At 32.8% G+C, this 18012-nt stretch overlaps 1 long non-coding RNA gene across 1 annotated transcript in view; it reads right to left on the reverse strand.

The window, feature by feature from the left end:
• Positions 1 to 18012, reverse strand: part of LOC112406596 (uncharacterized) — a 102895-nt gene that overhangs the window by 39108 nt on the left and 45775 nt on the right. The window contains exon 5 of the long non-coding RNA XR_003004588.1: positions 11436 to 11501. This is a non-coding gene — a long non-coding RNA (uncharacterized LOC112406596). The remainder of the gene's footprint in view (positions 1 to 11435; positions 11502 to 18012) is intronic.

Consider the following 18012-nt stretch of genomic DNA (forward strand, 5'->3'; position numbering starts at 1 on the left):
TAATTTTTTGTGAATATTTTCCCATTAAAAGTATATGTAGCTAATCTTTTCTTTTCTTTTTTTTTGGCCTGCCGCTAGGCTTGTGGGACCTTAGTTCCCCGACGAGGGGTTGAACCCGGCCCTTCGGCAGAGAGCGTGGAGTCCTAACCACTGGACTGCCAGGAAATTCCCATGTAGCTAATTTTCTATTTGAGCAACCAGTTTCATATCTTACTCTATTATTGTCTCAAGTTTCGGCACAGTTTTTAATATGTAACCAAAATAAATGTTTGTCATGACTTGAGAAACACATATCTGTATTTATCAATTATATTAAGGAACTGTCCTTTTAGGCTACCCTCCCTGCTCGAACCCACTTTCTAGACAAAACTGTGAACGGATTTTCAAATATTCATAATTTATATATGCACATTTTTCATTTAAAAATATTTTATTGAACATCTACTATGTTCCAGGTACTGTCCCAGTTGTTATGTGAGTCGGTATACTGGTGTACCGAACAGACATAATCCCTTCTCAAGAAAGAATCTAAAATCATTTAAATTATAAGACACAAAAACATAAAGCAAATAATTGTTCAAGACTGCATATTTTTCTTTGCCCATGCAAAGTAGACATATACATTAAATGATCATTCCAAAATCAAATGGGTTATTTCAATTCGTACCTTTTTTTTTGCAAAATCTATATGTACCTCTCTATATACATATTCGGCAGTGAAAGTGCAGAGTCCTAACCACTGGACTGCCAGGGAGTTCCCCTAAATCTATATATTTTAAACTAAGCCAAGTGTGCCAAACTTGAAAGAAATAAGTGTGAATACTGCAAAATGCAAAGTTTTATTAATCTTTAAAAAAACCTTCACAGTGAATGTCTTCACTTATTATTGTTTTATTTTTAAAAATTGTGGTTAAATATACGTAATATAAATTCTACCATTTTAAAGTGCATAGTTCTGTGGTATTAAGTCCATTTACTTTGTTGTGCAACCATCGCCACCACCCATTTCCAGAACCTTTTCATCTATATCAACTGAAATTGTACCCACTAAATACTAACTGCCCACTCCCCCAATCACCTCAGCCCCTGGAAACCACAATTCTACTTTTGAATTTGCCTATTCTAGGTACTTCATGTAAATGGAATCATACAGTATTTGTCATTTTGTGTCTTTTTTTTACCTAGCCTAACTTTTTCGAGGTTCATCCACGTTGTTCCATATATCAGACTTTCCTTCTTATGGCTGGGTAGTCATTCAATTGTGTATATTACTACATTTTATTTGTCCACTAATCTATAGACATTTGTTTTGTTTGATCTTTTGGTTATTATGATAACTGCTGCTATGAACATTTTTTATAACTATCTATTTGAGTCCTGATTTCAATTCTTTTGGGTATATACCCCATTAGGCATCACTGGATCATACAGTAATTCTAATTTTTTGAGGACCTGCCATACTGTTTTCCAGTGGTTGTACAATTTTACACCTCCACCAGCAGTATACAAAACTTCCAATTTTTCTACATCCTTGTCAAGACATCTCTTTTTTTGATAATGGCCATCTTAATGTGAGTGAAGTACTATCTCGCTGTGGTTTTGATATTCATTTTCCTAATGATTAGTGATGTTGAGCATCTTTTCTTGTATTTATTGGCCATGCGTATATCTTCTCTGGAGAAATGTCTATTCAAGTCTTATGCTCACTTTTTAACTGAGGTTTTCTTTTTTTTTGTTACAGGAGTTCTTGATATATTCTGGATATTAATCCCTTATCGGATACGTGACTTGCAAATATTTTCTAGGTTGCCTTTTCACTCTATTGATAGCATCCTTTGATGCACAGAAGTTTTTTTTTTTTTTTTTTTTTTTGCAGTATGCGGGCCTCTCACTGCTGTGGCCTCTCCCGTTGCGGAGCACAGGCTCCGGACGTGCAGGCTCAGTGGCCATGGCTCACGGGCACAGCCGCTCCGCGGCATGTGGGATCTTCCCGGACAGGGGCACGAACCCGCGTCCCCGGCATCGGCAGGTGGACTCTCAACCACTGCGCCACCAGGGAAGCCCACACAGAAGTTTTAAATTTTGATAAAGTCCAATTTATCTTTTGCATAGGCCTGTGCTTTTGGTGTCATATCCAAGAAATCATTGCCAAGTCCAATGTCATGAAGCTTTCCCCCTATGTTTTCTTCTAAGAGTTTTATTGTTTTAGTTCTAACATTTAGGTCTTTGATCCATTTTAAGTTAATTTTTGTATATGGTGTGAGGTAAGTGTCCAACTTTTCTTTTGGATATCAAGTTTTGCCAAGACCATTTGTTGAAAAGACTGCCCTTTTCGCATTTAATTGTCTTGGCACATTTGTTGAAAATCATTTGAACATATATATGCAAGGGGCCTGGGGCACCTAATTTATTTTCTGGGGCCTCTAGTTTATTCCAATTGGTCTACATGTCTGTCTTTATGGCAGTACCATACTGTTTGATTACTACAGGTTTATATTAAGTTTTGAAATCAGGAATTGTGAGAGCTTCAACATTTTTCTTCTTCTTCAAGATTGTTTTGGCTATCTGGTGTCCCTTGAGATTCCATATGAATTTTAGGATGTATTTTTCTCTTTCTGCAAAGAATGTCATTGAGATTTTGATATAGATGGCACTGAATCTGTAGACCACTTTGGGTAGTATTTCATCTTAATACTCCCAATATATGAACATGGGATGTCTTTCCATTTACTTGTGTCTTCTTTATTTCTTTTAGCAATGTTATATAGTTGGCAGTATACAAGTCTTTCACCATTGTGGTTAATATTATTCCTAGGCATTTTATTCTTTTTGATGCTATTGTAAATGGAACTGTTTTCTTAATTTCCTTTTTGGGTTATTCACTGTTAATGCACAGAAATCCAACTGATTTTTTGTTTTGTTTTGTTGTTTTTGAGGTACGCGGGCCTCTCACTGTTGTGGTCCCTCCCGTTGCGGAGCACAGGTTCCGGACGCGCAGGCTCCGCGGCATGTGGGATCTTCCCGGACCAGGGCAGGAACCCATGTCTCCTGCATCAGCAGGCGGACTCTCAACCACTGCGCCACCAGGGAAGCCCCTCCAACTGATTTTTGAATGCTGATTTTGCTTATTAGTTACAACAGGGTTTTGTGTGTGTGTGTGTGTGTGTGTGTGTGTGTGTAATCAAGGTTTTTCTACATGTAAGATCATGTCATCTGTGAACAGAAATAATTTTACTTTATAAATCCTTTATACCTAAAATCGGTTCATAGCTGTCTGGCAATCTTGGCCCATTCATTCATTCTTCTAGAAAAACATCAGACAGGTGTCTCTTCTCTTTAAACTTCCAATATCTCCCTTTCATCCTCACTTTCACTCAAAAAACAGAAGCTATGAGAAGAGAATTTCTGCCAGTTTCCACCACACCTATCTACATACATGTATCTGTCCCCATATAACTCCTTCTTTGAATTATGGATGAACAATCACTGTTCATAAGACCAATCCCTTCCCTTTTATACTAGATTTTATCCTCTCTTGCTTACTTAAGGATATTCCTGTAACACTCTCCCCTACATCTTTAATTTTTCTCTCTATTGGATCATTCCTATCAGCAAACATGTTATAATTTCTCTCATCTTAATTTCATCCCTTACAGATTATTACTTTCTGTGATAATATTGCAATTTTATCACTGATGTTTTAATAAACGCTCAGAGAAAAATTTTTTCCTATTTTTATTTCTATTTTTAACTGAGACAAAAATCATGGCTTTCGATATGAAAGCCTGATAAATTTAAAATATTAGAAAACATTTATTTCCACATGCCAGAAAAATATGGAAATTCTTTATTTAAATGTATAATAAAGTGAAAGATTCCAGTGGAGCAATTCCAGAAATAGGGAAGGTACATCTCTCTTTACCTGTGTTCAACAGCAATAATAATCTCTCAAGCTGGTAAGCTTTGATTTTTCCTTTCCATTTATAATAATCTTCTACATTGGGGTGCCAAAATAGGTTTTATATTATGCCTTCAGGAAGGGGTTATTTTAAACTCAAAATTTCTTTAATCTATAGACAGTTTCCATTGTCACATGATATGAAAATATTTATGCTACTTTGTTGTTTACACATATCCTTTATGTGTTAATAAATTACTTTAGATTTTTCAAATACTTAATTTTACTTTTAATCTGGTATTAACACAATTTATAATAGTAATTACTTTCTTCAAGTATGCTTCAAATTATGCACATAAACCTCTAAGGAGCTGGCTATATATAGCCCCTGGGCCACAGAGTGACTATCCTTGCTCAGGACAGTGGAATACTACACAAGTGGTATGATATATAGATATTATACCTGGAGAAAATAAAATTCACAGAAGACAGATTAAAACTTGCTTTTCTTTTACTTCTGATTTTTGGATACAAATGCTTAAAAACAAGGATTTTATTAACAAGATACATTTAAAATTCAATGTTGAGAACAGGCTTGAAATAATATTCAGATATAATCCAGAAAGCCTGTTTTATAATCCAAAAAAACCTAGTTTTACAGTTTAAGTGAATATAAATTTGTATTGTTGCTACATTCCCTTGATTTTTTTCTGATGAAGAAATTAATGAATGATTACTTAAAAACTGTGTGAAGTGGATTTCAATCTATATAATTTACTCCAGAAAAGTCAGGAGATATATATATGTATTTACACAACATATATATATATGGTACAATATATAGAGTTATATATATGTTATCATTTTATTATTAGATATGTTATCATTTTATTAGATTTCCTAACAATAGTTTCCTTATATACAAAGTTAAACTACTTACAAGCTAAACATTTATATTGAGTTTTAAATTTTTGATGACTTTACTCCCTAGATATGAATAAATTATAAATATACCATAATGTCAGCCAAGAAATGCAATATAAAAAGTTTAATGAGAACATAAATAAATATGCTGTTTATCTTAACTTTTTTTCTTAGACACATTCTTCTTTTGCATTCAAATTATGGATACTTACCCATTGCTATTCTCTCTTTACAATTTTTATGCTGTGTCAATCATTCCTTGTATTCAGTTGGTCAATAAAACCAACTGACTCTTTCTTTGAGATCGCAATTCATCAATTTCTTTGCCATTCTTAATGTCATACCTTAAAATCAGGTCTAAGTACCTGATAACTAAAATTGCATTTCAGCTTGACTTCCCATCTTTAGTCAATTAATAAACTTCCTGAAACTCATATATTCAAGAATATATCTGTGGTTTCCCAAGTGGAGTGTGTACTTCTCTGCCTAGTATCAAGGTCTATATATAATCAGGACCTAACCAGTATTTTCTATTTCTCTCCAATGAAAACACTCTACAATTAAGTTAAAAGATATCTTTTAAATGCCTTATGTGGACCTTTTTGAAATAATCAGAAATTTTAACAGGAACTAGATATTATTATAGTAAGGGATTATTATTAATTTTGTTAGAGTGTTCAAAGTATGGTGGCTATATATTTAGGGGAAAAGGGTCCCTATAAGTTAGAGAAGTACATGAACTATTTGTGAGTGGACAAAAGACTGATCAAGCCTGATGCTACTGTGGCCACCAGGTGAGTAGCAAGTGGAACAAACACAATTACTCATCATTTGAATGTGACTATCCTCTCCCATTGAGTGATTTTTCAAGGCTCCCACAAGAACTGAGATGCTTGTAATAAATTGTTTTTCAGTTCTTTCCTCCCCTAAGCTGTATATTCCTACCTCATCTTTGAATCTTCACTGAACCTACTGCTGGAGGCTAAAATATTCACTACCCCCTTTTCCACTTATCCCTACTTTTAAGGACAATTTAAGTCTATCTTCTCTGGTGGATTCTTACTTCAACCTTTCTGAAGGTTACTGATACTGAACTGTCCATTCACAGTATGGACAGTTTGAATACAGACTATTATTCCCAGGATTTAGTACTGTGCTGAGCAGATAACTGGTTTCATTATTTCATACCTATCCTCCTTTCAAACTGGACTATGTGGCAATGCTTCCGATGGTATGGACCATGCCATTTCTCCACTCCTACATCTCAGTCCACTGGCAACCTCATAGTGCCTACATCCTTTAATCTCTCCTTCCAAGTTTGCTGGCTAAAACAAGAGCCACCTTCAACAAGTAGATATGGAAAGAGCCCTGATGACTAGATGCAAAACGGAAAAAAAAAAAGCTGTTAATAAAATCAGAAAATAAGAAGTTCTAGACATGTCTCCTAAGCTCTTAAATCATCCTGACTGCAGTGGAATTCACTGGTCAATTTCTGCATTTTTAACTCTATCAATGAAATGAATAGTAGAAGTAATTTATTGAGGCAGCAATCACATACAGCAGTGAATTTGAAGGCAGAAGACCCAAGATGGAATCCTGGCTCTGTCCCTTAGGAATCAAGATCTTGGATAAATTACTTCAGTACACAGAGCCTCAGTTTCCTCTTTGTAAAATGGGCCTATTAACGTCTACTTCACGAAACTGCAGTTAAGACAGCACAATCTTAAACTTTTATGAGCACATATAGTAGTGAACAAGTATTCAACAAATACCTGCTGAATCTAAATTTATAGGATTTGAAACACACCTCAGACAAACTTAGGGTTTTGGCGGACTGTGATTCAACATGAACCAACAGTACTGATGACAAAGAGAAAGTGGAATCAGGATGCATTAATAGAAGTATCTTATTCATAAGAGACATACTGTATTTTGTACCTCAAAACACATTGAGTATACTGGGTTCAGTTCTATATACAATATTTTAAAAGGAATACTGACAAAATGTAGCAGATCCAAAGTGAAATACCCAGGATACTAATGGTCTAGAATTCATATTGTGAGAACCAGTGGAAGGACTTGGGTATGTTTAGCTTAGAGAAAAGATACAAAAACTATTTTTAGAAGATAAATCTAGGGCCAAAAATTAAGTTGTATGCTAAACTGAAACCTGCTCTCTTACAAGAATTTTATTTTCTATAAGTTATTAATGACATAAATACAATTTATAACACTAAGGAAAAAGTCTATTTATTATGGTTCTAATTCTAATATTCTGAGGGCTAAAATAAAATGAATACAGATCAGTTTAAATATTGACTTTTGGGCATCCCTGGTGGCGCAGTGGTTGAGAGTCCGCCTGCCGATGCAGGGGACACGGGTTCGTGCCCCAGTCCGGGAGAATCCCACATGCCGCGGAGCGGCTAGGCCCGTGAGCCATAGCCGCTGGGCCTGCGCGTCCGGAGACTGTGCTCCGCAACGGGAGAGGCCACAACAGTGAAAGGCCCGCATACCGCAAAAAAAAAAAAAAAATTGACTTTTAGGAAAATTCAATGTATTTTACTAAGCTGTCTTGTTAAGGATTTGGAGGACAAACTGCCAATTTTAAGTTCTGACTATAGGGCACCAAATTCCAGAGGCATAAGAAACAGCTTGTAGAGCCAAATTAAGGAAAACAAAACCGAAAAAAATTTTAATAAACTTACTGCATATAACAGGAAGAGTGAAACTGACAGTCTAGGCAAAAAGTCAGGTATGACTGCTGACAAGTGGATACATGTTTAAGTCAATCTGCATTCAATTTATTCCTGTTTTTACAGGGAGATAATTTTGAAGACTCAAATTTCAGACAAATAGGCAAAGGGCAAGACTGCAGACAGTAGTCTGGGATGTTACCTACTGTACTTATGCTTAGAACTTGAAATCCCTATCATACTAGAGTTCATTATATTTGTATATTCATTTAAATCAAGGCCTGTGCTATTTAAATCAAGGCCTGTGCTATTAAATTCTGACTTGTTTTCATTTCCTAAAAAAATATCCAAAGTAAGTTCACAAATAATAAGTTTTCTATTATCCTTCTTTGAGTCACCCATCTTGAACTGAGTTGTTCAGGGTGGGAAAACAGCGAATTCATTCCCTTTCTATAGTTTTGGCATTAAAATTCAAATTTTATAGCTATAATTCTTGTGAGATCAGAAACACAGCACTGCCGTAAACATTAAAGCTCAAATTTAACTCGTTCTCTTAAACATACATGTGTCAAATATATAAAATTTTGAGGACAGGAACACCTGGCATTTGATTAAGCATTGTCTACTTCTTAAAAATAGCTGTTATTTGAACAATGACTGAAAAATGGCTGTTGCATATTGTCAACTTTCTCTATGTTCACAAACTGTAAAACAATATACAGCTTTAAGAGCTTAGATATGATATGTTTACTAAATTAATATCAACTGATGATGTTATTAAGTTTGCAAATCCTTCCTTACCACCAAATGCTGACAGTACCTAGCATCCTTATAAAATTTTCTGCTTTGGATTATAACACTCTTTACCAATCCAAGTGCCAAAAAAGCAATTGGTTTTTTTCTCTTTTGGCACACGTCTTTCTCTCAGAAACATTCACATTATAAAATTATTCAAGATAATTAAAATTTCCCCATGAATGGCATAGGTAGACAGTAATTTACACCAGTAAATTTCCATCACAAATAAATTAAAAATAGGAGAAATTTCAGCTACATCTAGGGACTCATAAAAAAAGCATTACATTTTCATTGAAAACACAACAGATTTTATATCATTTGCCATATTGACTGCTTACTGCCCTGATTACAACATCCTGGTTTTATTTCCAGTACTTTTAGTCAATCCTACATTAACACTATTTATAATTCAAGAACTGACAATATTTTCTATAATGGTATAATTACATGCCATTGCTATTCTATGGCTAACTTGATAACTTGATTTCTAAAAACGATAACCAGTCCTATGTGAGAAATAGTTGTCATTTCTTTTCACTAGCTTATCTCTTGGACAGCAGGCAAATTTAATAAGTCTCCTGAATTACAAGGTAATTTATCTCCATCACTTTTGTTTACAGGACTACTAACATTGACAGCATTGAATAGTGAATTTTCTGCTTTATCTTTTGTTTCCTATTTACAAAGTCAATCGCTTAAAATTTTTGTTGTTGTAGATTAAAGAGACAGAAGCAATGATATTAACTGCTGACAATGAACCTAAAGATGTTATTTTATTTAGCACCAAATGATACATTTACTTTAAATTCACATAACAGAAATATATAAAAATCAAAAAACATAGCTCAAAAAAGAAAAAGTAGGAAGAAGTATGACTATTTCTAAATGTTTTATGTTAAGCAACAAAAGTTTAAGAGTTTAAAATTGAAAATCAAATTTGAAAAATATTTCATCTCTACTCAATTTGTAAAAATGAATCAAAAACACTATCATTATTTAATTTTTACAGTATCAAACATATGGAACACTAATACTCCACAATTTCTGGAATATCCATATTCCACAAGTGAATAGTTCAAAAAAATCCCTCTCTTAAAAAAACAATGGGGACTTCCCTGGTGGCCCAGTGGTAAAAGAATCCATCTTCCAATGCAGGGGGCGCAGGTTCGATCCCTGGTCGGGGAACTAAGATCCCACATGCCGTGGGGCAACTAAGCCCGTGTGCCACAACTACTGAGCTTGCGGGTCTCAACTAGAGAGCCTGTGTGCCGCAAAACTACAGAGCCCACATACTCTGGAGCCTGAGTGCCACAACTAAAGAGAAAACCTGCACACCACAACTAGAGAGAAGCCCACGCGCCATAACGAAGAGCCCATGCATCGCAATGAAAGATCCCGCATGCCTCAATGAAGATCCTGTGTGCCGCAACTAAGACCCGACACAGCCAAATAAACAAACAAATAAATAAATATTAAAAAAAGAAAGAAACAATAGTGTAAAATAAACATAAAAGAGAGAAAGACGGAATACACATACAATCATGAAGAATCAATGACCACTGTCACTATGTGCCTATTCTTCTGGGTATTGTTTAATTGGAAACAACGCTATTCTAGTATCTAAGATTAAAAGTAACTCCAGGCATATTACATAGAAGAGACAAGAGTAAGCATTTCAACTATGAAATACCACAAATGACCTATTTTAAAAGATGCTGGAGAGTATCCAAGCAAGGCTGCTTGCTTAGAAATTTATAAAGGAGATGAAATGAGCTTAAGAATGTGATGTTATCTGTACTGATAAATCTGTTGGAAATTAATGATACCTATTTCTTTTTGAAAAGTGGACTGCCCTCCAGTCTACAGTAAGACTGCAATACCAACTGAAAAGATTTCTTTTTCTGAGATTTAAGTTGAAGAAAAGCTGAGCTGGCTTCCAAGGGACCAATTAAGAAAGCCAAGCCTGGATTATATAGGATTCTTTGGGGATTTGCAAATGTTTCCATTCTAGTTTTCCAGCAACAAAAATATAAAGGGAAAAAATTATAAAAAGAAGTGATCAGTGGCATTTGGTTACTATTCTTCAAACTGGCTCATTACTACAAATTTTCAATATTTAATTGATTCACACCCTGAAAACTACTTAATTGAGCTCAATGGCTGATCTATGATCATAAAGTCACTCCTTGACACATACACATTATTTAATAATAATACATATTATTACTGGGTCACTAATGCAATGGTATGAGGTAATGTAAGAGAAGCACCTGAAGCACTAGTTTTCATTTAAACAGGGCCATCCCTCAATATCAAGAACAGAAACAGTAGCAGTTGAATTTCTTTTATTTAGAGATGTAAAATTAGTGAAGGAATACATGGAAATGAATCTTTTTGGTAACTGATTTTAGGGTCTCAAATTTAGGGAAATAAGTATCTTGTGTATTTACCATAACCTTCTTTTTGACAGTTTTTCTAGGGGTATGATATTAATTTCAGCTAACCTATTAGAATTATTCCCTTAGCATTTACAAGTTTCTCAAAAGTAAAATGAATCAGGGTAAAAATGTTTCTTATTCTAAGAGGTGTGCATGTGTATATATAAAAGGAAGGAAAAGGGATTGCCTTCCTGTTTTTCCCACCTCTTGAAGTTTAACAGCTAAATTTTAAGCACGTCACAAAGAAGTCAGAAGTGTAATCTAGTAAAATGTAAAAACAGATAAATGAAAAAAACTATTTCTCCAGTGGAGAGGACACTTCCACTTTATAAAACCATAAAATAACTGTCAATAAACCTGAATAATGATGATAATAAAAATGACCACTACTTATTTGTAAATTCCTTTGAAGGAAAAGGGTTTAAAATTATGATTCTCAGATTTAGAGATGATAGGGCCTGGCTGTAAAATCCTTTCCAAAACAGAAAACTTACCCAAGGCAATGACACTATTTTTGCTCTAAAATGGACTAAATTAACATCGAACTTCAATGTGTTGGGGGTCAGGGGAGGTTAGAAAGTTGTCATTCTAGGATGGTAGAAAAAAAATTCAGAAATAAAGCAAAATATGACACCAAACTAACTTTTTACAGCAATGGCAGGGGGACTGTGAGTTAATACTTACAAGGTAAGAATTGCAGGGCTAAGTAGGGGGCTTGTTTTATATGGTCTTCATTTTGTTGTTATTCACCTAGGAAAAAATAAGAGGGAAGACTTAAAAAATTTGATCACATTATATAAGTTAGAAAATTTTCAACTGAGGTTGACAATCATTGTTTTTTGATCCTTATATAGCACTGAACAATCACAGATTAGAAATACCTAGCAGCAGCATTTATATATTTCAGTACAGAGTACTATGATTAATTTTTTAAATTCACTTTTCTATTACTATAACCCTCTTGAAGTTTAAAAGTCAAATATGTAAGTGTTACTAAAACTCACACTTCAATATCTAACTTGGAGCACAGTGAGGCTTCTGGAAGACATCATATAATTGCAGATATTTTAAGATAAATTCAGTTTCATACCTCAACATTGACCAATCTCTTTCTCTTTGTCTCACACACATACACATGAAATCTACAAATCCGTATACTGCCCAATTCCAAGAATTCTACTGTAATACAGTATAAATACAAAGCTTAGGTTGGAACTTAAAATGCATGTAGAAATTTCTGAAAACAGTATGCTATGATCTATGGCCAAAATAAAAGAAAACACAGTCATGAAATTGCCTGAATTAAAGAGCAAACCAAAGAGTAGTGATAAAAAAAAGAGAAACTATTTCCATGGTTGTCCTTTACTTATAAGAGTAGGGAGGATTAAAAGCCAGTATGCAAAGGAAGGAAACAGTATGGCTCATCTTCAAAAATAAAAGAATTTATTTAAAATTTAAAAATATCCTAGCAACTTAAGTTGGTTAGAATGTTTGATTTCTGTGGGCCATGACTGTAAGTTGTAGTTTGTACACCAACTAACAGTTAAGCACTTACTACAAGACATAGAATAGAATAAATCCAATCCATGCCCTTAATGGAGTATTCCAAGTGTATATCTTATTGTAGAATATCTTCACCAAAAAGGACAGTACATTTTTAAAACTTATTTGAAAAATAAATATTTCAAATCCACAGAAAAATCAAGAGAATAGTAAAATGAATCCCCACATCCTACCCCTGGCCCTCCAGTGCAGCTGTATTGAATTCTAATATTCTGTCATACTTACTTTGCTTTTATTTACTTTTTTTTTTTTTAAAGAAAAAAAAATACACATATAGTTGAGTTCCTTTTGTACCATACCTTGGATCCCATTCCCCTCTCTCCTAAGACATAATTACAATCCTGAATTTAGTATTTAATTCCTATGCATCTTTTTACACTATTATTACAAATTCAAGTATTCAAAACAATATATATCATTGCTTTCAAGCTTCATATAATGTTATCATACTGTATCTAATCTTTTGCAACTTTTTTTGTTTGCTGAAGACATTCATCTGTGATGATACACATAGCTCTCATTTTAATAGCTATATAATAAACATTTTTTATCACATGACTATGTCCCATATTTGCCATTCTCCTGTTACTTAACATTTACATTGCTTTCAATTTTTTCCCATTAAAAGTAAAAATAAATAAGACTTTACTATAAATGTGTTAGTTTATCTAAAACATCTAGGAATGGAATTGCTGAGTTAAAGCCTATGTATATCTTCAACTTTAGTAGGATGTTGCCACATGCTCTCACAAGCAGCATATGAAAAGTTCTCCTTTCTGTATTTTCTCCCATACATATTTAGAAGTACATTTAAGATAAATAGCTACTATCTAACTGAAAATTTAAAAAATTCTTAAGTGATCAACTCCCTCTGTTTTCATCAAGTACAGGTTAAATAGAGGTATACTAAATGTTCCAAACAAATACTTAAAATTTGGTCCAAGGTACTTGAACAAAAATAAGCTCTCATAATATAGGTTTTCTTCATATGACTGAAGAAATAGCAAGACTTAATCTAGAGCTACTGTGTTAGAAATGATAAGATTCATAATTAGTTACTGAGCTTAGAGGAAAAAAAAAGCAGAAAATGTAAATGGTTTATTAGTGTGAAGAATTCTTCCCCAATTCATTTTGGGCAGTGTTCTCACATGTGGTGCTTCTAAAAAAAAAAAACTCACTTAGTGTTTATAAAAAACACAAATTCCTAAGTCCAGCTCCAGAGATTCTGATTCAGCACATCTGGAAAAATGCTTTATTCTAGGTTATTCTGCTACAGGTGGTCCACAGATACTTTACACAGTAATTAGTAGTAAAAACAAGGTATTTTCAATATAAAGCATTATGTAACTCACATTTTTGGTTAACGGTAGGTAACAGTAATTAATATGTTATCTGTTAAATTACATCAACATATTAATGAAAACACACTGTAGTATTAGGGGAAAAAAAACCCATACCAACCAACCAACCAACAAAACAGCCCATGGTTACCTTTTTAAAAGAATGCTATTGTAAATGTTGGACTTTAAGATGGGGCCTTAGGCTTACACACTAAAAACACCATTTGTAGTTTTCCACCAAGAATGCTACAAATGAAATCAGAATTGTAACAGAAATCCAATATTCACTTCCCTTTAACTACAACCTATTGGAATTTGGATACAAAAGAGGAGAAAAATACACAGATAGTATTTAGGTTATGCACATCTGTGCAAATTCAAATTATTAAAAATCAAAAACACTCTTTTATACTATTTGAAATTACAGAGTCCTATTTCCAAAAGATTTAGAATAATCTGAACTTTCCATATACAAAGTTCAGATATAAGACATTATTTTAATAGTGAGAAAAAGTAGACTTATGCACTTTCACCTGCAGCCTGCTTTGTCTTTATACACAACACCAAGTAGTACAGGGTGTTGTTCTTTTTAGTTACAGTGAAATGAACAAAAATTTGGCCTTGTTTAGACTGGGTTATAAAATAAAGATAATATGGGGCTTAGCATATGGTCCCAAAGTGAAAGAAACACTCCTATGTGGCCATAGTCAACTTTTCTTTCCTCAAGTGTACTACCTAACTTGTGTTATCAGCAACTAACTATTAATAATTTATTCTAGGCTACCAAAGCATGAAACATACCATAAATACTTTCAGAATCAAGACAGTTTTCCATTCAAACAGATGGAATTAACCGAATAAAAATTAAATGAACTAAAACCAGAGTAAATAGTAAAAAACAGTAGAAGTCTAAGAACTATAAGCATCTACTGTTCTCTTTAAGCTGCTTTGGGAATAAAATACCTTTTTGTCAAAGAATGTATTCATTATACTATATATGGATTACACTGACAGTTTGGCCTCTCTCACTTGGTCTGTAAAAGCTGGTGGGTGCAGGCTCTGTTGGCCACCATTACTGCATATTGATGCTATTCTGTACAATAGCTGACAAGCAGCAGCAATCTCTCAGACCTTGCTCCCAACTGTAAAGAGCAAGAACAAGGGCTGTGGTGATACTTGTTTATTCACTGTTGCTTCCACTGAAGCAGCAAGCTGAGAAAAGCATATGCAACTAACACACAGAGGAAAAAACTGGCTCAGCTCAACCTACCTAGTAAGTCTGCTTTTCTCATTACATGATAAAATTAGTTAAGAAGGATTTTTTTCTTTAAAAAGTGGGATGGAGAGAGAAGAAAAGACAAAATTGATGTTTTGATTAGAAATGGAACCTGTAATGTATCTAAGGAAAAAAATTAATGACACATGTAATGACACTTCAGCTCCTAGTTTAGATTTAACTGCTCAATTATCAAAATTCTCAGAAGAGTTTTAACCAGGTTCAGGGTGAATTCATAAAGACTATCTTCCCTAGCCATTCTTCTGGAAAATAAGAAAGCATCTAAACTTTAATCAAGAAATGAAATTATATTATGCTTAATAAAGAGCTCCAGTCTCCCAGGTTCCACATATCTAATCACCAATATATGTTAGACATCAGACACTATTAGCAAATAAGTAAGATTTTAGCCCATAAAGTTTTTACAAAAATTCCAGCTATTAAAAAAAATTTCCACATGTAATTAAGCTACTATGAATGTGTAATACAAAGCTAAAAACTTAGTACATATCAATTGATGACTAACAGAAATAGAAATATTTGTTCTGTCAAATTATCTTTAAACTTAAATGATTCTATTTACGGACTTATAACTTTAAATTTAAAAGAAATTCTTATTCTTTAACATTTAAGTATTTTTGATTCTGAAAAATATTTAAAAAGTCAGAAAAATTAGGAAATCTGTAAATTATTTTTTAAATGCAAGAATAGGCTGATAAACTTAAATAGCTAGTCAAGAAGGCTAGGTTTGAGATAAATAAAAGTATAAAATATAGTAATATTTACAATTCAGATAATATTTTGTTAAAAACCCCCAATCTTTAATTTTTATCAAAATTGAAAAAGTCATTGTTCTGCTTAGCAGCAGCTTAATAACAAACAATGTTAATAATAAAAATTTAAAAAAAAATCTGAGGATCACAGGATAACAAAATTATTAAATATATTTGTTTATTATGAAAGCTATCCAATAAAAGAGTTATAGCAAATATTAAAGAAAGATTTTTAAAAATTAAGACATTTACAAACAGTAATAAATTAATAAACGAATAACCAGTCAATTAATCAGTCTCAGCAAACTACATTTGAATCAGGCTGCATGTTTCTCTTCCAACTGACTCTAACCATGAAAATAGGAAAGTAAAACTAAGCCAAATCACATATGTTAATGAAATATCAAAAGTGTGGTTTGTGGTGCTGAGAACTGAAGTTCTACTTCAAAATGATATTAAATAAAAAAACTAAGTCCTGACATTAATTAAAGATTGCCTTTTGAAAATGCTTATCTGACAATACAATTCTGATACATTACGTCTTATCTGAAGAAAACTGAAACATTAAGGATCTATTTGCTAGTCAGAAAAAGAAAACATAAAATACACACATGTACAAAACTGCCTCAAATAAACATTTAAAATTTTTTCATTAAGAAATTGTATCTACTCTTTAATGAATCCTCAGTAACACCATAAAACCTCAAAGAAAATTTTTATAGCTGACAAACTGTTTAAAATATAAGTTGTCCTTATATACTAGCATTATACATCAATGACAAATATGAATAATTTTAAGTCCCTTCATACAGATATGTTAAATTACCTCTATTCTAGTTTATCCAAATATTGTTCTCCCCGTAAGGATAACTATTTCAATAAAACTAGAACACTGACAGTGTAACTGTATTTTGGGAACAATTAAGAATTTTCCTGAAAATAAACATTATTTAACCCTGAAAATGCACTTATCCAAAAATATAAATATTGCACAAATAAGATAGAAATCTATCACTGTAAAAAATATAACACAATAAATCCTTTCCCTCAAATTCTGTTATAATGAGCTACATGTTAAGGCTTAGTTAGATAATCAGGTTTGTAAATTAAAAACAGCCAAAATCCTTACAAAATGTCCTTTAAGGGATAGCCAATCACATGTAGCAGTAAAAGCCCTTATTAACCTGTCTCCTAAAATAACACATACTACTAATTAGGTTAAAGTTTCTTACTCTGTAAGAACTGACCAAATAGAAGAAAACTTAATATCTACACCAACTCTTTTAGATGTTAAATTACTTACTAAGCTAAAAATTTGGACGTTTATAAGCTATCTATGGGACAATTTCCTGATGCTAAATACTTGTGTCTAAACAATAAGTTTTGACAACTTCAGAGGTCACAAATCATAAACTCTCTAAATCAGGAACAACTCTAATTTATATCTTTTCCACAATATAAATTCAAAAGCTGTCTCTCTTTCCCCATTTAACTCATTAAGGCTGTGTATAAAGATATCTGAATTGAAAGTGATAAACTGAACCTGGATTTTTTCCCTCCCCTAGATACCCAGAAATTGGATTTTTCACTTTTCATCTTAATGTTCTCTAACCTAGAAAACACTGGTTAAGTTAAAGGGCAAAAACTGTATTCATTTTCATCCTATCCAAACTAAGCTGCTTTTTTATAACATTCTCAAATCAAAGTTATGAAGACTTTCTATACCTTGTATTTATCTCAAACAAGCACCTTACAGTACAATGACACCAATATCTGAACTCCACCCTTACATCAAACTGATTTCTATTAAATTTTAACGTTTTACTTAACCTTAACTGTCAACAGATTCACATTCCTGGATCACCTAATATCTAATAAAACAGAAATATCTGATTTTTAAAGTATTTTGATATGTATCTCAATGTTCAAACACATTCTTAAACACACATCTGAGAATTTACTTAAACATTTTTTTAACATTCTTTAAAGATAAAGGCAGTTCTATGTCCATGGTGATAAATACACTTCACTCTTAAAGACTAAGATTACACTCTTCTTATGAAAACAAACCTTTGTGATTTCCTATATCTTAAGTATATAAAGTAAATATTTTTAGGTGAAAAAAAATTTAAAGAAAAAATTATATTATTTTTTAGTAAACCTCACTTTATTTAGCAAATAGTGTTTTAAAAAACATATTATGGTTAGTGTTTCATGTAATTTATACTTTACTAATCAAAACTTAACCAATACTTAGTAATACTGTTCAATGAATTTTCACTATACCAGATTACAATTTAGAAAACAGC

Source organism: Neophocaena asiaeorientalis, unplaced genomic scaffold (genome assembly GCF_003031525.2).
Source record: "Neophocaena asiaeorientalis asiaeorientalis breed wild unplaced genomic scaffold, Neophocaena_asiaeorientalis_V1.1 scaffold59, whole genome shotgun sequence".
Taxonomy (NCBI): Eukaryota; Metazoa; Chordata; class Mammalia; order Artiodactyla; family Phocoenidae; genus Neophocaena; species Neophocaena asiaeorientalis.